We start from the raw sequence: 26,448 nt of genomic DNA, 5'->3' as shown, positions 1-26,448 counted from the left end.
AAAGTGCTATACAAAGTAAGCTATTAGTGTTATTATTTTGTTCACTAGCCATTAACTACATATTGGCCAGCGAAATGTCTCTTGTGAGGGCTATATGTTTCTATTACGGAACTTATTTGTTGCTAGGTTACCTAACACCGAAAGTACATTTAGCTATCTTCTAGTATCATAGTCTACATTCTTGAGTGTGGAAAAACAATACAGGCCCAAAGGGTTGCCTTAAATCTTAGACAGAGATCTAATATGAAAAACAAAGGACCTGTTTCCTTTTTCATCATGCCCATTAAGAACCTATTTCCTAGCACTTTCTCCTAACAATTACCTCTTAAAGAGCATCAGATTTGGGGACACTCAGATGAGGAATGAAACCCCCTAGGAGTTCTCATGCAGAAAACAACTTGGCTTCTTCATATTTTGAGAGTCAAGATGAATAAATTTCTACCTCATCTATATGCTAGTGGTTTGATATCTCACTCTTTCTCCAGCTCCTCTATTTCCACTGTGTATTGTACTTTTCCAAGGAGGTCTCGTACCATTACCTCAAACTCAATGTATATATAACTGAACTGCATCTCAAATCCTCTGCTGCGCTAAGGTGAGGAGCTAATGCCAAGACTCAGACTGAGCCAATGAAAGACAGGAAGAGCCACCAGAGTATAAGCCAGGTGAAACCTGGCCAAAAGTGCCAAGGGAATAAGTCAAAACAAACAGAATGTAGAGGGGCAAAAAAAAGCACGAGACCAAGGTCAGGGACCAAGAGACTTTCAGGAGTTCACCAACTTGGTCAATCATTGAGAAAATGGTTTTTTTCACAAAAAAAGAAAGATTTCCTAGATAAAACTTCTTTTTGATGGAAAGTGGGGACCTCTATCTCAAGGATCTACATTTAAGAGGACTCTCTTCATTCCTTTGCTGATTTTTCTATTTCTGTTATTGGTGTCACCATTAACAATCAGCTAACTAAAAACTTTAAAGTCACCTTTGAGTAACGCCTTTCCATCATTCACAAATCAAATTAGTCACCAAATCCTGTCAAATCTTCCTGCAAAATGTCTTTTATACTTGACACTTCCACGTTATTCCCTTTTGGTATGGAGGCTATTTTCATAGTCATGTATCACACAGTTGGCCCATGAGCTAAATAAGGCCCATGACACTCATGAGTGTGGCCCAAACCAGATTAAAATGTAGTTTCTATATGATTTTATTGTGCTGATGTATTAATGAAAAAAACAGGTAATGATGTGGTTTTCTAAGTCAGCACACAACCCTGCAGGAATCCTTATACTGGTCTCCATTTTTGTTTCAGTTGGATGCCACTTGTCCCAGACCTCTGATGAGATGCTCAAGCCTTAACTACTGCAACAGTCTCATAGCTGGTCTTCTTGCCTCCATTCTCTCCCGTTCCAGTGGAAGTGACATTAAAGAAGATGCATTATCCTCTGCTTTGTCCCCATACCTTAAAGGCTATGAGGCTTTTCTATCTAGCTTGCAGCTGAAACCACCTTCATTCATAGAATGAATATTATTGCCTTCACAGAATTCATAGCCTAATAGAGGAAGAATGTGTTGTCTTCCTCTATTAGAATATGCATTCTTTTCTTTTCTGTTTGTATCCCCAGTGCTTTGTAAATAGTAGTCATTTAATAAATAGTGCTTAATAAGTTGTTCATTCATCCTTCATTTCATTGCCAGATGAATCTTGCTACCATCTGACACTTTTATCACTGCCTATAAGAGTCAAGTTCAAGGTCTTCAGCTTCTCTAGTACCAAAGGAGCAAAAACAAAGATAACAACATTGTAAAGTAGAACATGATTTTAGATTTAGAAGAGCTCTTGGGCAACACGTGTTCCAATCCCCTCACTTTACAGTTGATGAAAGTGAGGCCTAGTCTTTCTCATTTTTAAATTTCTCTATCTCAGGGAGTCCTCATGTCGACTGCTGCAGTAAGTGACCCTAATTTACACAGAGAAGTGATTTGCCTTATGTCATACACTAGTAAGTGGCAAAAAGAGTATTCAAAATCATGACCTTTGCTTTCTAATACAGATCAGTACCCTAGAAGAACTATCCTGGACCCTTTAAATATTAGGCTACAGGTTGCTACCTCTTCCTTGGGCTGACTATGACATTGGACTAACCCTCATTTACAAAGTCAAAGGCTGTATGGAGGAGAGGCTCTTTGGTCCTTCACTGAGCCGAAGGAGAGAATCTCATATACACAGTAAATTCCAATTACTGTGGTCAGGAATTGTGTTTAATCTAGTAGCCCATATTCCTTTTAGGCATTGTTAACTAATGATTTTATTCATTTTGGTGGGGAGACTTGATGTTAGGCTTGATTTTGTATTTCTCTATATAGCTGAGAATAATGTAAAGAAGTGTGTTCACTTAGTAGAGGACTGACACATTGGAGCCTTTGGGTTCCTTTTCAATGCAAGAGTTAATGATAAGAAGCAACATGATTTACAGAACAAGTGTAAATATTCTTTATCAGAACATAAAGGAGAGAAGAGAAAATGAAAGCAAGAATAAATAAACCAGAGATAGCAGATGGGAATTAATTTTTAAAACCAAAATTATTTCAGTTCCTCGTCATAAGAAATAGAAACCCTTTCTTTAGCCAGGAGATATATGGGCAAGTATTCCCATGATGCTCTGAGAAAGAAGGCATGTTATACATAATTCTTAATGACTTAAAAGCAACAGTTCAATAATTTAATTGTTTATGGGAATTGGGGTGCATTGTTCATGGCTCTCAATTATTTTATGATTTAACTAAAACTGATTTTCAATTCATTCATGTTCCATAATTATGGCACTTGATTTTGCAATGAAGGCCTTGGCAGGAGAAACCTTGGCATTTTATCACATTTTGCATCACCAAATCCCTAGCAATTTTATACATATGTAAAGACTAGATTAGGGAGGTAGAGGGGAAAGTGATTTGAACAAAAGCAATGCAGCCAGCTTGGGAAGCTAGCTGAGTTTTTATGGAAAACTTCTTTGGCTTTAAATAACTACATTTTCAAAGTTACAGTCCTTTCTGGTCTTAATTCTTCTTCTCCAGCATTCATATAACTGCCATTAACATTTATGTCAGTCTCAAGTGTGCAATAAGGGGGCAATGGACCTCTTGTACCGAACAGAATGATATCATCTCATAAATAAAAACAAGATGGCAGACTGCCTTATATCTCTGATGAGTCTCCCATTACTGTCAGTGGAAATAGTGGGTGTGGACCAAAGGCAGTCTATGGCCTGAACCAACTCAGAATCTGAGAAACTGGTAATGGATGAAATCTATTAGGTTGTCAGTCAGTCTATACCCTGAGGGCTAGCATAGAATTTTCCCTTACAGCATATTTTAAACTGTTGTACTCTGCTTTTGTTCTTCTTCTTTTTTGTCCCCACATTTCTCTCCGCATTTTTAGCTATGACTTCCATCAGGAGACTATTTCAGAACATAAATTGGGTAATTAAAAAAATTCTTGGCAGAAATGCCCATGCCATTGTTCCTGTATGTACTCCCTTATCTCATGCTAAACAAATGCCTTTCTTTTCCTGATATTTTACTGCTCAAATATTTGTAGGCTGGCTTTCCGTCCTCCACAAGCTTTGTGGTATGTAGTAGGAATGACTAAATGAAGAAATAAAAGTCAACCCCTTTAGGTCAGCGAAACTATCACATCAACTTTTTTTCTGAAGTTTGAAGGAGCTATTTTTTTTTCTTTCTGACTCCTACATAAATGGCTTTCCTTCACTTATATGAGGAAAAATCCTTTTCTATTTTTTAGAATGCCATCACTTGGGAACAGCAGAGATGAGTGCAGATCATGTTTTTTTTTTTTTTCCAATAATCAACCAATTTTCTCCTAACATGCTCTACATGGGGACTGTGGTCTTCTTATGTCTATCTTTCACAACTATCTTTTTACATTTTCTGACCAGTACATCTAATAGTTTAGCCTCACATCTTGTAATTCCTTATCTACTTATAACATGTTAGTCTTTGTCTCCACCCTTGAGCCAGACTTCAGCAAATGACTCCATGTTGTCCCCAGTTGAAAAATGGAAGAAATACTGACCACCAACAGCTGACGTTTACAAAGCACCTTTTTATTTACATCGTATTTTTTTTCCTCTGAAGGTTCTGAGTGAATAAATGCCACTACATCAATATAAAGTCCAACTGCTGTCCTCTACTGGTTCAGGGGTGACAAAGAAGAACATTATTTTGTTGTTGCTTGTTTCACTAACATGAGATGCTTGGTTATTTCATGTTATTTTGGAAATCAGATATCCTCATATTCAATAATATCCGTAGTTGTGCAACTGATTCTTGATAAAACCAGATATTTTCCAAAGAATAAGGTTAAGAATCTTTGAAAATGGCACTCATAGCTGAGTAGTGAAAGTAAAAAAAATCCAGTTGTCTTTGATATGGTGAGTGGCTAGCTGGAATTTCAGAAATCGTATCATCAACTTTTTTTTAAAATTAAAAAAAACGCCTATCATGTGGTAACTAATTTTATTGAACATGAACAGGTAATCACGTGTGACAGAGAATGACTACACAACAGAATTGGGATCATGAATGATTACAATAATACCATGGATTTCTAGTGCCTTCTCTCTGCTGAATATCTCTATTTGGCCCTATCTACATTGTTTGCATGTTGACTGTGAAGTCATTGACAGAAAGGACTGTTTTTTGTTTTTCTCTGTATCCTCAGTACTTGGCTCAGTGCCTGGTACATAGTAGGTGCTTAATAAATGCATGTTGACTGGCTGTTCTGATCTGTCACTCATCTGTTCACTGCCCTTGGACAAAGAGTTAGAAGATACTTACATAGAGTTTTTAAGGAGAACAGCCTTCATTCCAGATCCCCACTATAACCAGTAATCATATGTGTTGCTCTCAAACACTTGACATTTACTTCTCATAAGTGACACTGAGCTTGTGCCAGGTGTCATTTTTCTCCTTCAGTAAGCAGAAATCTTTATAGAGCTTGCACAGAAGTACAAGCAATAAAAAAGAGCCACGTGGCTAATTGGAGAGAAATCACAAACTGGCCCTTTCGTAGGAAGGGATATTATCAATATAGTGAGATATAAGTACAGTCTATGTTTACTGGGCCATTATTTACACAATTGCAATTTTCCAAAGCTTTATTATGCTCAGGAAGCCTTCCTAAAAGGACGGTGTACCATTGTCAATTTTTATGAAAACATTTATAATTCAAGATGTGTTAGCACATTGACAACTGTATGGAGGGAGAAACAGTTTTTGTGAATTTGCTGCATCTGCTACATAAATACATTTGGAGGAATAGATGTTGACTATCATTATCCTGGATGATAACTCAACAGATTCCTCAGGAGCTGAAACTTTCTTTGACAATTAAATTAAAACAAAACCATAATGTACTCATTTCCAATGATGCACTATTATTCAATAATAATAATAAATGATATTTATATAGTTTTTTTAAGGTTTGGAAAGTACTTTACATATATCTTTTCTTAGGTCTTCACAGCAACCCAGTGATCTAAGTGCAACAAATATTTTTATTGTTCCCATTTGACAGATAAGGTTACTGAGGTTGAGGTTAAGTGACTTGCCTGAGGTCACACAGTCAGCAAGGCACAGGCTGTATTATAAATAAAAATCTTCCAGAATCCAAGTCTAGCCTTGTTCACTATGCCATGAGTTATACAATGACAACCTTCTCTCCCCCTGTGCCCCAACTCATGTATTGGTATGTATCTTGTTCAAGCACTAAATTGCTCTTTGATTGTTTAAGACCATGTGTTTAAAGCTGGATGGAACCTTAGAGGTCATTTAGCACATTCTCCTTGTATAGACGAGGGAAACTGAATTCCATAAGAAGTTATTTGCCCAAGATCACAAGGTGACCAGTGGCAGACCCAGAACTCCTACCAAGGTCCTCTGACCCCCAATCTAGCATGCATTCCACTGGATCATGCCATGTTTTCACCTCCTCGCTAGTGGACAAAGGTGTGAAGTTATTCTCAAACTGGTATGATGATTATATAGTCAATTTCATAGTAAGATATTTATAAGTAAGATTTCCCTCCCCTGGAATTTCTCCAATATGGTGTAAAGAATAATGGTAAGAAGCCCATATCTTCTCTTGGCTCTCAAAATCTTTAACTCTGTATATCAGTCCTTGTGTGTGGTACTGTGTTAGTCTACATAACAGGGGGAAAAGCTTTAGTAATAATACCTGACATCTGAGTTATAGATATGTTTGTCACCACTAGACCTGGCTTCAGGACAGATACTTGTTTAAATTTTGCCTTTGATATATAACTTTAACATTACATTACATATATAACATTAACCCCTTTGAGCCTCAATTTTCTCGTTTAAAAAATGGGGATGGGACAACTTGGTGATATAGTGGATAGAGCACCAGCCCTGGAGTCAGGAGGACCTGAGTTCATATCTGGCCCCAGTCACTTAATAGCTGCAGGACCCTGAGCAAGTCACTTAACCCTGACTACCTGCCAAAAATTTTTTTAAATGAGGAGTATAGAGTTAGAGCTAGAAAGCACCCAATGGTCATCTAGTCCAATTATATTATTCAGAGTTCATAACTAGACATTTTTCCATATGGGGCAAGTTGTACAAAAACAAACCAACATTTAATTCAGTTGGGGGCAGGAGTGCCAGACACTCCAGAATACCTTAAGGTAGTTGGGGAGGAGGTTACTTTCATGGAGTGGATAGAAAGATGAGGCTGAAGCTAGGAGGACCTAAGTTGGGGTTCAGTTTCTTAAAGGGAGGGGGAAAAGTTCCATCTGGAGCTTCCTATTTTAATTATTTTTTTATATTTATGAGTTGTTCCATTGTTTCTATGCCAAAATACTTTAGCAACCTTTCAAATTTGGCACCCTGGGCAAAAATTGGAATGATTCCACATTAATTATACCTCTGTCCAAATTTTACTGATAGGAAGAATGAAGTCCAGGGAGGTGACAGAACTGGTATTTGATTCTAGCTATTCCAGGTCCAAATTGAGCACCTTTTCTGCCTCATATAGTGGTTGTGAGCTTCAAATTTATATGTAATTATATTATATATATTATACATTTGATCCTCACAATAACCATATGAGATTATGCATGACATTTATAGATTGCTGCAAGGTTCATAAAGTACTCTATGGACCACATATATGGTTCATAAAGTTACATATCTATATTTATAAAAGTTAAAGTAACATATGAATGTCATCTATGCTCTGTGATTTCTACTCATCTTCACATCTTTTTTCTTACGGAATATGGAAATACCATAGCAGACTTGTTCTTTAAATTATTTCTGTGGGAAAAGCAGCTAATTTGTACTTTGCCTTGGGAGTTCTGTGTGAATGAAGCTTAGATATATTTTAATGTGACATTATTGTTATATAATATGCATTTTATGTAACTGTTTGTGTTCTATTTGTTTTATTTTTATTTTCTGTTTATTCATGTGATCTCTCCATCAAAATGAATTAAATACCTACTACATTCAGGCACTGTTCCAAGAATGTTACAAATATCTAATTTGATCCTTATAATAACTCGGGGGGGTAAGTACTAGTATTATTCCCATTTTATAGTTGAGGAAACTGAGGCATATAGAAGTTAGGTGGTCTGCCCAAGATCATACAGCTATTAAGTGTCTAAGGCTGAATTTGAACTTGTCTTCCTGACTTCAGGCCCACTGCTCTATCCACTGTGCCACCTAATCGCCTTTGGTAAACGGTGAATTACAGTTCATTAGTTTTCTATCTGGTATGATAATAGCATGCTTCATCATGAGTCCTTTGGAACTGTAATTGTTCATTGCCTTGATCATTTACTAGTCTTTCAAATATTGCAAATATCACTTACAATATTGCTATTATTATGGAGATTCTTCTCTTGGTTCTGCTCACTTCACTCTGCATCAGATTACACAGGTCTTGCCAGGTTTTTCTGAAATCATCCCTTCCAACATTTCTTATAGCACAATACTATCTAGTTTCTGTAAAATAGGGCACTATTTACCCCATAGGGTTGTTGGAAAATGCTTTGTAATCTAAAAGCATAAGGATAGGTACTAAACTTATGTCTTCACCAGAATAGAGAGAACCCCCTTTACCACCATAGGTACCTTCTTTGCAACTTATTGTTAAGAAAGTTGCTTAAAGCACTGAAAGGCTAGGTCATTTTCCCAGGATCAAATTGCTAGTATATGTTGGGGGTGTCACCTAACAAAGATATTCCTAACACTAAGGCTAATGATCTCACTGCCTCACTGCCATACTGCCTCTACTTGTATATCTAAAACATTATTTCTTACTATGACTGTAATCATTGTGGTTATTTTGCCTTAGAAGTAAAAATGAATCACAATAGTAAAAATAGTATTGTATTATAACCATTCTTTTTTATCAAGTATGACTGAAGCTTCTGTCAAATTGTAGTGTTTTTCTATTCTGTTTACATAAGAATAAATGAGGTAATGGTTTAATGAAGGAATAGCTGTTGAAAGTTGCCATAGGCATCAATTAGATTTTTCTAAACTGGGAAAAGTTCCTGTTTACTATATTGACACTTCTAAAATTATATACACAACTGTGAATAAGATCTTTTTGATATGCTTATTTTATTTCCTTCTGTCAGTCAAATTCATGTTTTGAATTAAGAAATATCTTTAACTGTTTCGATTTCTTATATGTCTTCCCAGTGCCTACCACTGTACTTTGCACATAGTAGGCTCTTAATAACTGCTTGTTAAACTGAATTGAATATTTGAAAAGTAAGATTTTTTAAAAAAAAGTAATTGTGATATGGGGAATCATTAATTCTCATAAATGAGTGAATTCCACTTTATATGATTTACAGGTGTAATTTAAAATTTCTCCACAAAAGACATGACTAAAGAACTGAAGTAATTAATGGAAAATATTTTAGAAAAGACAAAAGCAATAAATACCAAGGAGGCAAATGCACCTCATAATAGGAAAAATGCATAGAAGAAAAATCCAGGCCAATTATTAGAAAAACTTCTATTAATTATATTGTCAAGGGTGAATAACAAGAGAAATAGTGAAATATTATTACCAGAGTTAACTAAGTTATGAGCCTTCCCTCTTCCTATTTTAAGTTCACAACAGAGAACACAAATGATTCATATGACAGAACATTTACAAAATGAACAAGGACACCATGAACATTACTCACTAACCTTGTGTTAAGTATTTAGTTCAAGGCTTGGAAAAGTATTCCTTCATTGTCAGAGGTCCCACTTACTATGCTTTTCAGTTCTTCTTGTAGGCTATTAGGGGTATGCAATATTGCTTTTCAAATTACCTTTTATGGTAAGAGAATCATTAGAGAAGAAAGGACCTGATAGTTGCCTTCAATAAATATATTTGAAGGGCTGTGCTGCATTTTTTTCATGGGCCCAGTGGCCAAAACAATGTACAATTGGTACAAGTTGCAAATAGGCAAATTTAGATTTTATGTAAGGAAAAACCTGTCTAATAATCAGAGCTATATAAAAGTAAAGTCTACAGACTTGGGAAATAATGTGGTACCTCTCAAAGTATTAAGCAAATGTTGGGTAACCACTTTTTGAGTGGTTTGAAAACCACTCATTCATGTCTCAGTTGGACTAGGTGGTCTCTAGGTCCTTTCATTTGACGTTTAAAACTCTTCAAAACTGTGTCTCCTCCTACCTTATTAGTCTTTATATATACATTACTCCCCACCACCCACTCTGCAATCTAACAATACTAGCACAGGTGTTTTTCCACAATCACTTTGTGGCTGTACCCCTACTTGGAATATGCTTCTATCTTACTTTTGCCTCTAAGAATCCTTGGCTCCCTTCAAGACTTAGTTCAAGCATTACCTTCATTATAAATCCATTCTCCATATTTCACAGCTGCAAATGCCTTGCCCTCCAAAGTTATTTTGTATTTGCTTTATATGTGTTTTGTATGTTCATATGTTATGTATTGGTATGCATATCTATATACTATATATGTGTTGCTTTTCAAATGATCTTTTCTGATAAAAGAATGATCAGAGAAGGATAATATGCATGTGTACACATACATGCAAATACATACATAAACATACATATGTATAATTTTATTGGTATAATTAATACAATACAATGTAATAAATATTTTGTATTTATATATGAACTGAAGTGGTTGATGAAAAATATTTTAGAAAAGATTAAACCAAAAAATAAAGGAGGAAATGCATCCCATAATAGGAAAATGTACAGAAGAAAAATCCAGGTCAATTATTAGGAAAATTTTTAGTGATTTTATTCAAATACATTTATTGAAGACAAATATCAGGTCTTTTCTCCTCTAATCATTCTCTTATTAGAAAAAAGGTCATTTTAAAAATAATATTACAAACCCTTAATAGTCTACAAGAAGTAAAAAAATGTAGGAAGTGGAAAACCTGACAATGAAGGAATACTTTTCTAAGCCTTGAACTGAATATTTCACATAAGGGTAGTTAGAATATTCACGGTGTCTTTGCTCATATATAAATATATTACAAATTATAATAAATTTAATAAATATAATAAATATTGTGCATATATATATTTATACACATCCACATATATATGTATGTGTGTGTCTGTCCGTATATATGTGTAGTTGTCTCCTCCATTAGAAAGTAAGCTCGTAAGCTCCTTGAGGATAGGGTCTGTTTCATTTTTGTCTTTTTATCCTCAGAGCTTAGCACAATGGCTGTCACATAGTAAGAGTTTTGTCAACAAACACAGTAAATGTTTGGGGATTGGCTAATTCTAACTCTGAGATTCTGTCACTCTGATAATATCCTGCTTTTTTTTTTTTTGATTGACAATCAAATAGACAAACTGCTTCTAGTGAAGCCAAGTAATCCATGAAGGTGAAAGACATTTAATTCTTCTCTTGCAGATCCCAGGGAGTGGGGAAACAACTAGCTGTATTTATGTAGGTCATGTTTATAATTAAGAGAGCCTCATTTCCTAAGTACTACACAGAGCTGTGTGGAGAGGAGTATAAAAAAATTTAACTTTCTAAACACGTAGAGAAATAGATTTGTTGTGAGGCTTTGGGGGGAAAATGGTCTCTGCTGACATTATTTACTTAATATATTTTTTTTCTTAAATACTCTCTTTAGAAAAGGAGATGGAAGAAATCCAGAAACCCAGATCCAAGTAAAGCAGAGAGAATTGAAAATCAAAACACCTCTCTGGTTAGACAGAAAAGCAGAGAGAGGGTCATAATGAATGAATAAACAATTTATACATAAGTATTCAAAAATGGATAAAATAGGCATTCTTAATCATATTCATGAGAACAATAAATGTATTTTTGCTTCTTTTCAGTCATAGAAGAAAGTCAAACCTCTTGATCTGCAGAAGTAAAAAGTTTATTTAAACAGTACTTTAGCTGATGTAGGCTCATGGGAGGCAACTGGCCTGTTCTGACTGGATCTAACAGTAGACTTTTCAGTGAAAACAGATTTACTGATCTGACCAGCACCAAATTTTTGGCTGAGACAAACTGAATTGTCTAAGTGGTAAATACATATATATAAAAAGAAATGTGCTAAGAACAATTTTGCTGATGTTGGTCTCCATAGTTGTAAAGTCAAGATTAATTCCACATTCTGTTAGCTGGAAGGCATGGTGTTGAAATTATTATTTGTAAAGGGAATCTTATTCCCAAAGGCTGACAAATCCATCTTGAAACTGGAAGGTTGGCAGAATTTTAAATGTCCAAGAGGTAGCATTTTTTGTATGCTGCAAATTGGATTTTGTTATTGTTTAAGAAAGGAACTCACGCTGAGGGGTGTGGCCTGGTGGCGCCGTTCTGAAGTCAGTCATCCAACTCCAGTTACCTGAGAAAAATGTGAACTCAACCATTTGTTAAATGACAGATATTCTCCCAAGTTAAATCTACATGGTGATCAATCAACAGATTAATTGATTAAGTGCCTACTATGTGTAATCACTATGCTATATGCTGGTGATACAAAGACAAAAATGAAACAGTCCCCTACCCTCAAGAAATTTACATTCTATTAGGGGAGGCAACACATACATAAAATTATGTTTTATATGTACAATACATACATACACATACACACATAACAAAATACAAAGTAATTTGGTCAGGGAGACCACTCGGAGCTGGGAAATCAGGGAAGGCTTCATGTATGAAATGTTGTTTGATTTAAGTTTTGAACTAGACAGTGTGAGAAGGTAGCACATTCTAGGAATGGGAGACAGTCTGTACAAAGAACTGGGGACAGGAGATGGTGTCACATGTAAACAATAGAAAGATGATCCATTTGATTGGACTCTACAGTACAAGAAAGAGAATGATGGAGGCTGGAAATGATGACTGGAAAGGTAGGTTATAGTAGGATGTGAAAGTTTTTGCGTGCCAAACAGAAGATTTTATTTGCTTTTAGAGGCAATTGGGAATATCAAGCTAGAATAAATTAAATAATTTTTCTATTCCTCTTCCAAAACCAAAACACAACAAAAAGCAACCCAACAGTCTCCAAAGCATATGAATTTACTCAACACTCATCTATTGAATTCTGCTTGTAGAAAATACAATAAAATTCCTCTACATTGTTACCCATAATGTTGAGTAAAAGTCTCCATTTATTTATTTTATAAATGTATAAATGAAGTATATACTTCATATGTGTTTTTACTTTTTTAATGCTGGTATAGAGAATAAATAGCACTTATGTAACTGCTTTCTGTGTCAAAATTAAAGAGATGCACAGTATGGTCACTCCATACACAAGGGATATGACTTTGACCTTTAATATACCAGAACTGGTAGAATAGTGAACTGATTTATAATGGAATTTTACCACATAGGGAAGCCTGACGTCTATGACTACAGAAGGCATTTTATACTGTCCTTCAATGTATAAATAAGATTAAGCAAGCCAAGTATAATAGAGGCTAATGGTGGTGGAATGTAAGAAAGATACAATACCTGACATTATAACAAAAGTATTAATAATGATAGCATTTATGCAGTATTTCAAGGTTTGCAAAGCACTTTATACGTGTTATCTCATTTGACGCTCACAACAACCCTGAGAGGTAGGTGCTATTATTATCCCCATTTTGAAGATGAGGAAACTCAGAGTGGGAAAGATTAAGTAATTTTCCCATGATCATACAATTAAGTTAGTATCTGAGGTAGGATTTGAACTCAGGCCCTACTAACTCCATCCACTATACTGGGGGTGTGAAACTCAAATAAAAACGGATCCCTGCAGCCACAGACAGACTTCAAAACCCTACACATTAACACTACCTATGTTATATTATAGGAGGCAACTAAATGGTTCAGTGGATAGAGCAGTGGGCCTAGCGTCAGGAAGATCTGAGTTCAAATCCATCCTCAGCCATTTACTAGTTATGTGACTCATGGCAAATCACAACCTCTGCCTTAATCCACTGGAAAAGGAAATGGCAAATCACTCCAGTATCTTTGCTAAGAAAATCCCATGGTCAGTATGGTCCAAAGGGTCATGAAAAGTCAGACACAATTGAATAACAACAAAATGTTGTATTTTTAGTTAATTTGTTAAACATTTCTCAATTACATTTTAATCTGGGTTCAGTTGTATTTGGGATTTGGGCTGGTTTGCTGGCCCAGGCCAGGAGTTTGATATCTCTGCACTACACCATTTAGCTGCCTAATTTATGTAGCCTTTTCAAGGTCACTTTTCTTATGCACAATATATTATATCACCAAAGCCTTAGAATCCCCTGCTGCAGTTTTTTGCTGCAAGTATCAGCATATCCATTATACAGTTGAGAAAATTAAAGTTCAGAGAAGTTAAATGATTTTCCCCATGGTCATATAGCTAGTATGCACTGGAGAAGGGGTTTTAATCCAAACCTTCTTGATATGGATTCAGCTCACTATCCACTATATCAAGCTTGCTCTATCTGAATATATGCACACAAGTGATATCTTTATATTCATAATGTAGAACTACAGAAGAGCATATTGACACACTGAAACTGACACAAAACCATAACTACTTACACTATCTTATTCATCCCTTGCTCTAAAAGGATAAATGGATCTCAGCTCAGATGTTTCCTCTCTATTGCCAGTCATGCCACTTGACTTAGAAAGGAGTTAAGGTGGTGGCACTTTGGGACTGACTCTGCTGCCATCTTCTTGAAACCCATGTGCAGAAGAAACATTTTTCATTGAATGTGTTTGGAGGGGGGCAGAGTATAGAGATGCAGAAGGTAATTTTGATGATATCCCAGAGATAGTGGGACTAGAAAGTCTGGTATTGTAACTCTTGGGAAAACTATGTGTGACTTTAGGACTTTGGGTTCATTACACATTTGCTACTTGAAGATGATAGAAAATATAAAAAAAGCAAAAATGGTTGTTTATTTAAAACAGACCTCACTCGATGGGTCATTATATTTATAAGTGTATTAATAAAGGTTACTCCATAATAACATGGATTTTTAGAAACCACTATTTAAAAAACAGAAGTCATAAAAAATGCAAGGATATAATGAATTTCACTGTTTAAGAGTCAAAAGCTTAGAATATTTAGTGAAGTTAATGTTAATATGTTCTGGGTCTACAGAAAGGATTCATGGTTTTCTTCTTACATGAAATGTCAACTGTGGTCAGTTAATTACAACTATTATCAGCTCTTCAAATTTAGCAAAATCAAAACAGAATTCCTCATCTCCCTCTGAAATTCACTTTTTATGTTTGGTCCCTTGTCTAACCTATCTACATTTTCATCCATATCTCATACTACCCTTTCACTTGTTCTATAATCTAGCTGAACTATGCTATTTTCATCTCCTGAGTTCATGTTGAAATTTTATTCTTCATGCTTTTGCTCATGCCATTCCTAGGAGTTAGAATCCATTTATTAGCCATTCTTATTTGACAAAAATCCTTCCCTTTCTTCAGGATTTTTCTATGAGTTCTAATTTTATTTATATAGTACGTTAAAGTTTGCAACATTTTAAGGTGAGAAAATGAAGACTCACAAAGATTAAACAATTTGCCTTGGCTGACATAGTTACTTAGATACAGTCCTCTCTTGACCCTAGATTGGGTGATCTTTCCATTGTATCATGTTTCTTCTAGTGTGGGCAATGTTACCACTTTATTTTAGCAACTTTAAACCCTAGAAAAATGATGTGCATAATAAAGCAAGCCTCATCATTCCAAATTCTTCATTATTAATGTCAATCTGTTTTATTCTTTTCAATACATTTAGCCCTGAACATGGGGAACATTTAGAAGTACCTTGTCACAGTACAACACAGAAAGGTTTTCTTCAATTTTTTTCCATGCAGAGTTTAAAATCAATGTCACATAATAATTGTTCTCTTAAACAAGAAAGCTTGGAGAGGAGCCTCATGTTTTCTTAATTATTATCTGGCAATCAACTCATAGTTATATAGTATCATAACAACCTTCTCTCATCTTCTAGCTAAAGGTGAACTCTGCTTCATTCTTGTTATCTCAGAGTCTTTTGTTTGTACCCTTTGTTCATACTGAGTACATTCTAATTTACAATACTTATGTATATATGCCTTATCTCCCCTACTAGATTTTAAGTAGCTTGAAGTTGGGAACTGTGTCACATTTCTTATTTGCCTCTCCAGTGCCTGATTAGCATTGACAAGAGGAAAGGAAGACAGCAAGCATTCATTAAGCATTTACTATGTGCCAGCCTCTGTACTAAGCACTTTACATACAGTATCTCATTTGATGCTTAGTAACCCTAGGAGACAGGTATTCTTATTCCCCAGTTTTAAAGATGAGGAAACTGAGACAGAGGTTAAGTGACTTGCACAGAGTCACATAGCTAGTATCTGAGGCTACATTTGAACTCATGTCTTCCTAACACCAGGCCTAGAGCTTTATCTATTGAGACACCTACTTGTCTTTAACTAGATGTTTAGTAAAAGCATATTGAATTAAATTGGGTGGTGTTCTAAATTAGTATAAGGTAATAGGGTCAGGCTTCATATAGGTGGTCCCAGAAGCATAGACTGCCCAGCATTACTTTGTTTTATGGCCACAGACTGTTCACCTATCTGTCAAACCCAGTGTTCTTTTTACTTTTTCACTCTTAAATCTCCTATTGCAGGTAAATAAGCAGGGCTATCTCCATTCTCTGAAGACAGGCCATTTTCTTTAAATGTACAAAGCTGTTGATTTATTGTGAAAGCCCCAAGCCTGAATAGATATTGAAGCCAGACACTGAAATATAAAGTTTTCATGGTGATATCAACTTGCTTACCCTGCACATTTTTCATATAATAAAATGATGCTCCTAAGTTTATCTAGATATTGAAGAAGATTACGTGAGTACAATTTGGATGAGTTAACATTACAATGAGAGCCTTAATTTTTGTACTTCCTGGCTTTTGTATGCCATTATTATTATTTATTACTTGAATGCTGACAGCAGATTCAGCATTGCACAAGCCATGTAAGTAAGCATGGTTTCTGCCTTGGGGCTTGCAATTCAAATTAGGTAAAATATTTCACAATAAGCCCCTCAAAATTAACTCTCAAAGGTGCAAATTTCTTTGGCTTTAACTGGTTTGTTCTTTCCTTCCCTTATCATTTGAAATATCACTTCAATTGGGAAACTCTTAGGAGAAGAACTTTGGAAAAAATCATGAAGTTGATTTTCCAGGGACATCTAAAGTCTGGTGCCACTCACTGTAAGCCCCTCTTCCATCCAAGCCCTCAGGAATACTAAGATTGACTAAAGGATGTACCTAAAAGAATTAAAGTAAAGAGGGAAATTGATAAGCAGGGAGGCAGACACATCAATCCCATCCATGAGGGAATTGCTCTCTCCCTTGGATCTTATTTTTTGAGAGTAAGGGGTGGGGGGGAGGGAATCTTATAGACATGTTATCAGATCTGCTTAGCAGTACCTCCCTTCAAGATCTTGCTAGGTCAGTCAGGCACCTTGGTTCTTTTTTTCTTCTCACAAGTCTTCCACTATGGGTTCTCTACTCCCCTATGATCACACAAGCAAGATTAGCCTCCCTGAGGCATGGAAGGAGATATACAAATTTACACAGCTGGGTAAAAAGGAATGGAATACCAAGACTGCTGTAGACTAATAAAGTCCACTTGTTTTACTTATTTCAGCCTCAGTTTCCATATCTTTAAAATGTGGATAGTAGTATTTGAACTGCCTAATGTACAAAATAAATGTGAAGAAAGCAATTCACATCTTGAAGTAGTACAGAAACATGAGCTATTGACAACAATTGGAGCTCAGTTTAAATTTTGGCAAGTGGATCCCTTCATTCCTCAACTCTAATTTAGGCTGTCATTGAGTAATAAATAGGTGGGGGAAAACTAAGAACAGTCCTTTTCCTACATAATCAAAAGGACAGAGTACATGTAGGTGGCAGCTATAAATGCAATAGGGAAATTAACCTTTTTAAGGAACTTTTATAGTTTTTCCAAGTGTATCAACATGAAGTTATGATTAAAGATTTTCAATCCTTCACCCTTTCCTAGATTAGACAGTGGCCATGTATATGTACAGTAGTTTAATGGAAAGAAAGGGTTGTTATTTTCTTCCTAGAACCTTGGACAGTGCCTTGTTCCTCTTGCACTCTGTAATACTGTATATTTGGTAAAGCTAAATTTAATGTCTCTTCATGGCATGGAGATGTCCCTGGGTTCTCCAAGACTATGAAAGTGAAGCACAAACTCTAAGTTTCTGTTATCATGGATGCTAATGCACAAAAACTCATCATGATGATCACTGAGTAAGCTGAAAATGAGAATTTGGGGCTCCTGCCCAGGGAAGGACATGTCTAAGGATGGGGAACTTCAGTTATAGATTATTTTAGAAAACTTAAAAACAGATAAATATGGAACTAATTAGATTTCTTTCATATACATTCATATGTAATATATAATATCTATCTAAGTTAAATCATGTAATAATGGCCACAATTTATAAAGCAGTTTAAAGTTTAAAAACCACTTTACACCTATTATATGAATTGATTCTCACAACAAAATTGTGAGGAAGATGCTATTATTATAGATGAGGAAACTGAGGCAGGCAGAGGCTAAATGACTTCCTGAGGACCACACAGCTAGTAAGAGTCTGCCAGATTTGAACTCAAATCTTTCTGACTCCAGGTCCATTGCACCATCAGCTGCTACTTTATGATAGGGTATAGGGACTTGGCTTGTAGTTTCACTGGGGTAGAGATTCCTTGTAAGAAACTTTCTTTACCAATGTAGGTTGGCACCTTCTCTGTGATTTATCATTTTAGCTCAAACCCTGCCTACAACACTGAGACATTCATTGACTTGCCCACACAGCCAAGATGTGTCAGAGGCAGGACTTGAACTCAGGTCTTCTTGGCATCAAGCTTGGTCTCTATTCATTATTCCATGTTGTAACTCTTCCTTTATATAAACTGATAGGTGTAGGTAGCTCTGGGCTGTCCAACAAACTCTGAATTTCAAGATTATTTCAAGAAACTCTCTGGCTAAAATAAAACCCAAGGATCCAAGTGTTCTAGCCAGCACACTGGCAGAGCAAATTAGTGTCCTAACTATAATGAGTTCTAACTTTAAACAATTTTGCAGAGGTGGAAAGTAAGCCAGTAGATATCCGATTGATTTGATGAAAGATATAATTAATAGGAATAAGCATATCTAAAAGAAGGAACTACTTAATGACTAAATTGTGTATTTAAAGTGTTAATTGAATGCCAAGTGGTAGAAATAGTAGAAGCTCAAAATGCAGTCCTCAACTGTGTTTCATTCCAATATCGTTTTTAGAAGAGAACCTCCATTTTTTCATTATCCCATCTGATGTTTCCATGGAATAATACCATTGCTTAATTCCTCTCTTTAATTGTATCTCTGACCCTGGAAATTCAACATTAACAATGATGACAAAACAACCAATCAAACTGATATGGGCAAAGCTGGCTGCAGTTTATTGAGGGAGACCAACAAAAAACTTGTGTTTTAATAAAACACAAGTAGTTTTTAGATACTTAACTTTTTTATACTAATAAACACTAACCCCCCCCCCCCCACATTGTCTTATGGTTTATAAAGTATTGATCAATCTTTTTTTAGTCTTTCCTTTTGCAGCTAGAGAAGAAGACAACAGATTTTTATGCAGTCTAAACAGTCCTGACAATATTGCTAAACAGACATTTTACACATGCTCCTTTTGAGGTAGCTCCTTTTGAGAAGAATCTAATGTAACAATGCCCTTCTCTGAAAACAACAACAACTTTCTAACTAAGCTTAAAAATGTGAAGCCAATTCCTAAATTACTCTTCTTTCTCTCAAACCCAATTTTCTCCTCTTTAATTTCATTCAGTGCCTAGAATAACAATCTTTCTAACTCATTCTATATGACATTGCACCATCTCTAGAAGCTGTTCCAGGATGGTCATGGCATTCTTGATATGATTTCTGGGGGTTTTACTGGACTGAAAGCTCCATGTGAGTCAATAGTATGATAAACCAGCCAAAAAAGCTAATGTAATGTTGGAGTCCTTTGAGAGTAAACAGTTTCAGTACTAAGGGAGTGACAGTTCCACTGTAATGGTTAAATTGTATTGTGATTGTATCTAGTTCTGGGAACCAGACTTTTAGGAAAGACATTGATGAAGTGGAGAGGGTATAAAGAAGGTCAATAGTGATGATAAAACACTTTGAATTCATATAATGTGAAGATCAGTTCAAGGAACTGGCGATTTTTAGCCTGAGAAAGAAAAGACTTGGTGGAAATATGACAATTTTCTCCAAATATTTGAAGGGCTCTTCCATGGCAACAGCTTTAGACTTGACCTTTTTAATGCAGGGGTAGAATTAGGCTAGAGCTGAAAAGAGTCAAATTTAGGTTAAATGCAAGGAAAAAATTACTACCAATTAAAGTTATTAAAAATGGAACAGGCTGTCTTAAGAAGTAAGGAATTTTCTTTCACTGGAGGTCTCTGAACAAAACAGATGACCACTTCTCTGCTTTGTTGTAGAATGTTTTCTTTGCCAGATATGGATTAGATTAGGTAGTTTCTTAGGTTTCCTCCAACTCAAGAGATTTTATGAATTAGCAAAAGAGCACCCTGCAATCATTACCCACATTTATTAAAATTTGCAAAGCACTTTCCTTACAACCCTGTGAAGTAGGTAGTTCAAACACTGATATTATCTCTTCATTTTACAGATGGAAAAAAAAAACTGAGACCAAGGGAATAAATCATGATCACAAAGCTAGTAAGTTTCTTAGGAAGATTTCAAACCCAGCTCACCTGACTCCCAGTTCAGCACTCATTCTGCTATGCAATGCTACCCTTCTAGCCTATCATCATGTCTCTCTTAAACAGGATTCTACTAAGCTATGTTGAAGAGGTCAGCATTTGGTTTGCAAATTCCCAAAAATTTCATGGGTGGCAAAGGAAATGGTATTATAGAAAAAAGATAAGGTCCTTCTCTCTCAATCATTACTGGACAACTTTTTCTTCCAAGGGATAAAAGTGTATCATCTTCTTTATGAGCCACCAACTCATTCGTTCATTCATCCAATCTTTATTAAGTGCTTATTGTATGTACTATGCTAAGCACTGAAGGAAACAGTGTGTGGCACAGTGTTTAGATAAGCCATGATCCTCTCCCTCTTGGAGCTTTCAGTAGAGGAGTAGGATCAGACATACAGATAACTATTGCACTACATGACAACAGCATCAGAAAGTTGTAAAACAAGCTGATCCCTTTATCTGGGGGTGATGGTGGGTGGTGGAAAGGAATTTTAATGCTACTATCCCAGATAACTGGTAACTCAGAAAATTTTATGTCTTCCAGCCAAATTCCAAGCTCAGAAATTGTTTATTTCTGAATTCAAGCCTCTTTACAATAATACATGTACCAACAAGGTACCTGCCCTTCCCCATCTTTTATAATCATTAGATATTGATTGATGGATTAAATATTTATTAAGCACCTATGTGCCAGGTGCTGTGCTAAGTGCTAAGGATACAAAAAGAGGCAAAAGACCATACCTGTTCTCAAGGAGCTCACAATCTAATGGAGACAATAAGCAAATACATATATATGAAACAAGCTATATACAGAACAAATACAAAATAATTAACAGAGAGAAGGCACTGGGATTAAGAGAAAGTCCAACATAGGGTTAAACAGATGGTTTTCTTTAAAGAGGTGACAGTCCATAGATCATTGAAGAGACCCCTACTTATCAATTGTATACCACAGTGATTTCAAACCTTTTGGTTTGTTTCATCTCCTCTCTCCACCACCGGCATGTAACGACACAATAGATATACCTAAACTAATTTTTAAAGTGACATAGGCTTATTTCTATATTAAAATGAGTTAAACCTAAATTAATTTGATTTTAATTTAATTTAATAACATCTTTTGAGAATATCTGTATGGTACTAGACTATCCTAAATCCAGGTTTGGGAACAATTGGTATGAGGTTTAGGGACTTTTATTTTCTGGTTCAGCAATACCATTGAGAATGAAGAATTCAGGACCATTCCAGGATGACAGTTGTTCTAAAAAATGCAGTCACTTTCGGGAGAAGATCTAAGGAATATCATACTCTGGAGCTCTAATTTGGTTAAAATACAGAGACTACCTTTTGTGCACAGTGGTTGTTCTATTAAAGACCTAAGAACAGGAAAAGGAGGGGGATGCATCAGTGCTTTTTTTGAGGAACAAGCACCCATACATTACCTTCCCATTAGGCATAGATAAATATTGCAGAAAGCACAGTAGTGGCTAGAGCACTGGGTTTGGGGTCAGAAGACCTGAATTCAAGTCTCATCTTTGTCACTTACTACCCACATGATTTTAGGTAATTCAGAAGCTCTCTAGCCTCAGTTCCCTGCCTATAAAATGACAGGGTTGGATTAGATGCCCTCTGAGGTTCATTCCAGCTCTTAATCCATGAAATTTTAGACTAATCCTAGAGACTGTCTTCATTCCTAAGAGTAATCTCAGCTACAATAACCTCTAGGATCCCCATCATTCACAGTGAGAAGGAAGGCTAGTGACTTTCCTTCCTGAAGTGCATCTCCTCCTGATTATTCCTGAAGAATTTGATTTTGTCTCTTGGTCATACCCAAAGGACTGAATCCTAGGATATTGATCTATTTAGACAGGAACTCTTCAGATACAGAGGAGGAAAGGTAACTCAGATGGTTTTTCTTTTTATATACAATGTAGGCGGTCTTATCCCCATTGCAAGCTTGCTAGGTGGTGAAGTTGACAGAGTGCTGGGCCTGGAGTCAGGAGGACCCAAATTCCAATCCAGTCACAGACCTTTACTAGTTGTGTGACCCTAGGCAAGTCACTTAAGCTCTGTTTGCTTCCATTTCCTCAACTGTAAAATGGGAACCCTGGAGAAGGAATTATTTTAGTATCTTTGCCAAGAAATCTCATAAAATGGGGTCACAAAGAGTCAGACATGACTAAATGACCTAACAACAAAAATCTCCGTTACTAGAAGTCTCAGAGAAAATCTGGGTGGGGTGGGAAGAGGGGAGATGTTGTGCCCATTGAACATAGAGCCAATTCCAGGAACCTCTGACCTATTAGGATAATGACATCATTATGAAATCTGCATTATTATTGCATTAGTTTACTGCAGAGACCTCAATCGTCCTAAATCAGGGGTGCTCTCTTACCCTTCCTAAAAGAGTTACAGTAAATGAGTTTTTTAGAGTATTAAGATGATGTTATTCCCACACCCCCTCTGCCCCCTTCCATCTTTTCTTCCAGTGACAGTTGTGTTGAGTTATACTTACTCTCTGATCTGGTCTTTTGTTGTGTCTAAAATAGGTATGGAGAATGGCTGGATGCTCAGGGCTTAAAGTAGAGTGTGTATGGAAAGAACATGGAGTCAGAGGATCTGTTTTCAAAGTCACTTCTCCTCGTCCATGGAGCTCAGTTTTTTTTTTTTCATCACTAAAGTAAAAGGGTTGGACTAGATGGTCTCTGAGGTATGTTCCATCTCTAGATCTACAATCCTAAAGAAAAAGAGTATAAACAATTGCCTGATGCCTTGGAAGCACTGCATTTTCATCTAGTATATAAAAACCATGAGGTCCCTCACCAGAGAGCTCGTCCCCAGATGATTTTTTTTCTCCAACCATTGCAACTTATAAAATCTGCCCACTGAGGGAGGGGATTTCCATTTGCATCTGTGGGGAAGGAATACTCACATGGATAAAATCTGATGGGATACTAGACGTAACTATTAAGCAATGAGACTGATTAAACAACCTACATATGAAACTAGCCAGCCCTTTGTACTCACACCTTAATCTATGCAATTGTTTTTAGATTCTGATTAGCACTGACATCTAATACTTACACTTTTTTTTTTGCTTTTGTATTTGTATCTCTCTGCCCCCCCTCCAGCACTTAGCATAGTGCTTGGAATACAGTAAGTATTTTAAAAAATGCTTTCTCATTCATTCATTCATTATTAGCTATGGCAGATTACCTAGGCTGATCAACTTGATGCCTACAGACATTAGGGTTCTTAGTGAGATGTGCTAAGAATAAATTAACTCTTCCATAGTTTTCTATTGTAAAGAAAATTGTTCTTACTATTTCACCAGGGGATCTGTGTAAGTATGCTTGTGACTCCTAGTTCTTCCAGATTGGCAACAAAAACCACAATAAGGACAAGGTTTCTCTCTATTTCTCCCACTCATATGGAATTACAAACAAATTTATAACTCATCAGTCACTGTGGTCATAATACAATGATTAGCCAGAAGGTAAAATTCAACTGAGGAAGGATAATTCAAAGAATAATCCATTTGGGGGAGGTCACAAAATTGTTAACATCAATCATCACCAATCATCATCAACACCATCATCATCATCATCATCATTACCATCATTCATCATTATCATTATTATCCCCATGATACTGCTTTATAAAGAAAATAGTCTGAAGAATATAGCAAGACCCAGATCATTAATAAGACCTTCATTACTTGTCCTTTGTTTATGCCTGATTTTATGAAAATATATCTATACTCATGTGCCATTAGCATTTTTATCATTTTGCATTTTAAGAGTAGCTTTGAAGTTTAGCATTAATAATAATAGACATTTACATAATGCTTTAAAATTTGCCAAGATCTTTACATATATATATACATAAATGTCTCCTAACAACTCCTCTGAGATAAGCATTACTTTTCTCATTTTACAGATGAGGAAACTGAAGTAGTTAAACGACTTTCTTACAGTCACATAGCTAGTAAGCATCAAAGAGGGGACTTGAGACCAGTTTTCTCAACTCTCGGTCCAGCATTTGAGTCACTATCCCACACTGCTTCTCATCAAAATTAAATGCACTCTTTTCTATAATTATGCATACTGTGCATGTAGCACTGTGCTAGGCACTGTGGGAAATAAAGATGTAGACTGTATGGTTTTTGCTCTCAATATCTAAAGCTTTTCTAAGACTACCTGTTTTATACTAAAGACAAGGAGTGTGGCTTAGAGGGTAGAAAGGTGACCTCAAAAAAAGGAACAACTAGATTTAACTCTTATATTTGATATATCCTAGCTATATGACCCTGGAAAATGAATATGATCTCTCAGTGTCTCAGTGGAAGAGTTTTCATACCAGTAGTTCTCCACATTAATGAAATCACAGGTCCAGGCCATCATCCTCCAAAAATGTTATAATAAGGTACCAGATAATGTTACATATGATTTGGGGGCAGATGACATGCATAGCTATAGCATACTTGGCTGTAGAGACTGCTTGAGTCATGGAAAGGAGTTCTAGTTTTCCCAGCTTATATCTCCCAGTAAATTTGGTTTTGTTTTTCATATGACGTTGCAACCTTCTTGGCTGTTGAATCTGACCCATTTAAATTACAGATGAAAAAACTAAAGTACAGAGAGGTTAGGGGCATTATCCAGGGTCACACAGCTAATAATCATTTAAAATAGTTTTCATACTCAGTTTTGTCCACCTCCTAATCCAGTGCCCTATACCCTGTACCAACTTGGCTCTCTGCTCTGCTTTCTCTTTGATATTCAAAGACCAATTTTGCTCTCAGACTTTCTCTTTCTTTTAGAGACTTTCCCTAATCCTCTACACTTAGACACCTCTGATGTAATTCAAATTAAAGGTGGAAAAGAAAGAGCTCAATTCATTTGCTCAAGTTGACAAACACAGATTTAGCATCTACCATGGGCAAGACACTTTCCTAGGTATTGAACCCAAATCTCTTCTACTCCAGAAGGTCAGCATCAATTTTTCACCTAAGTCAGAGACTTCTGCTTAATAATATTTAATTAGGAATGCATTTCTGTTCATCTACTTCTCATCTTTTTTAAAAATACAGAACATGTCTATTAGAGGGTTTGTTTGTTTTTTTGATGGTTTGTTTTGAAACAAGCCATATTTTTCCTTCATGGATGACCTGGATAAAGATCTATTGTCCAAGCGACAAAACAATTTTTGCAAAAGGTGCTTGGAATTGATGAAGATTATCCAGTAAAATTTATATAGATGAACCATGTCTGGGCCTGTAGCCAAGATCCTGCATTGCCTTTTATCGTTGATTTGTGTGCCTCAGAGAGGCCTTCATTGACTTCAGGGAGCAAAAAGGCTCTGTGGATTTTAATGTTAAGTAATCTTTAGCAGTGGGGATTTAATGAGGATGATGAATACTTTCAATCCATAATTCCACTTCACATTGCTTTTGTCTTCCAACACCACCTTAATCAAAATGCAACTTTTAAAAGACTTTCCCAAAGAAAAACACTTATTGCTTCTCTGGCCAAGGAGCTTCTTCCGATCTCTGAGTAACAAATTATTTACTTATTAAAATAATGGCTTTACTCAACTGTTGGCTAAATGAGTTGTAAATAGGAATAAAAATCCTTGTAAATAGACTAATCTTTCAGCAATGACTTGAAGGATAATGAAATATGACATTTCTATGCTCTGAGAAGAGAGTCTAACTTTTTCAACGAAAGGAAAAAAAATGTTATTAGACTGGGTTTTTTTTTCCCTCCTCTTCTACTCTTCAGTGTCACACCCTCTTTCTGTTTAAGTTTTCTGAATGAACACTGCAGAGCTCAAGAGAGAAGATTCTTCTAATGTTTCTCACAGTCTCATGACGTGGTAATTTCAGGTTTGGGAAAATAAATGTCAATTTTGACACCAAATGTTGTGTCGTATATATCCCAGTAGCATCAGTCTCCTAAAGAGCACTTGGTTGCCATACAGTAAATATAAATGCTCTATTTGGGGAGATTAAAATGAAACTCTTCTCTCTCTCTCTCTCTCTCTCTCTCTCTCTCT

General features: G+C 36.0%; 1 protein-coding gene across 1 annotated transcript in view; it reads right to left on the bottom strand.

The window, feature by feature from the left end:
• The window catches only part of LOC114054185 (potassium voltage-gated channel subfamily B member 2), a 440,542-nt gene that overhangs the window by 320,807 nt on the left and 93,287 nt on the right, over positions 1-26,448 (bottom strand). The gene's annotated exons all lie outside the window — the stretch shown is intronic.

The sequence above is a fragment of the Vombatus ursinus genome, unplaced genomic scaffold (genome assembly GCF_900497805.2).
Source record: "Vombatus ursinus unplaced genomic scaffold, bare-nosed wombat genome assembly UNPS02014812.1, whole genome shotgun sequence".
NCBI lineage: Eukaryota > Metazoa > Chordata > Mammalia > Diprotodontia > Vombatidae > Vombatus > Vombatus ursinus.
This window is presented reverse-complemented; position numbering and strand designations above follow the sequence as displayed.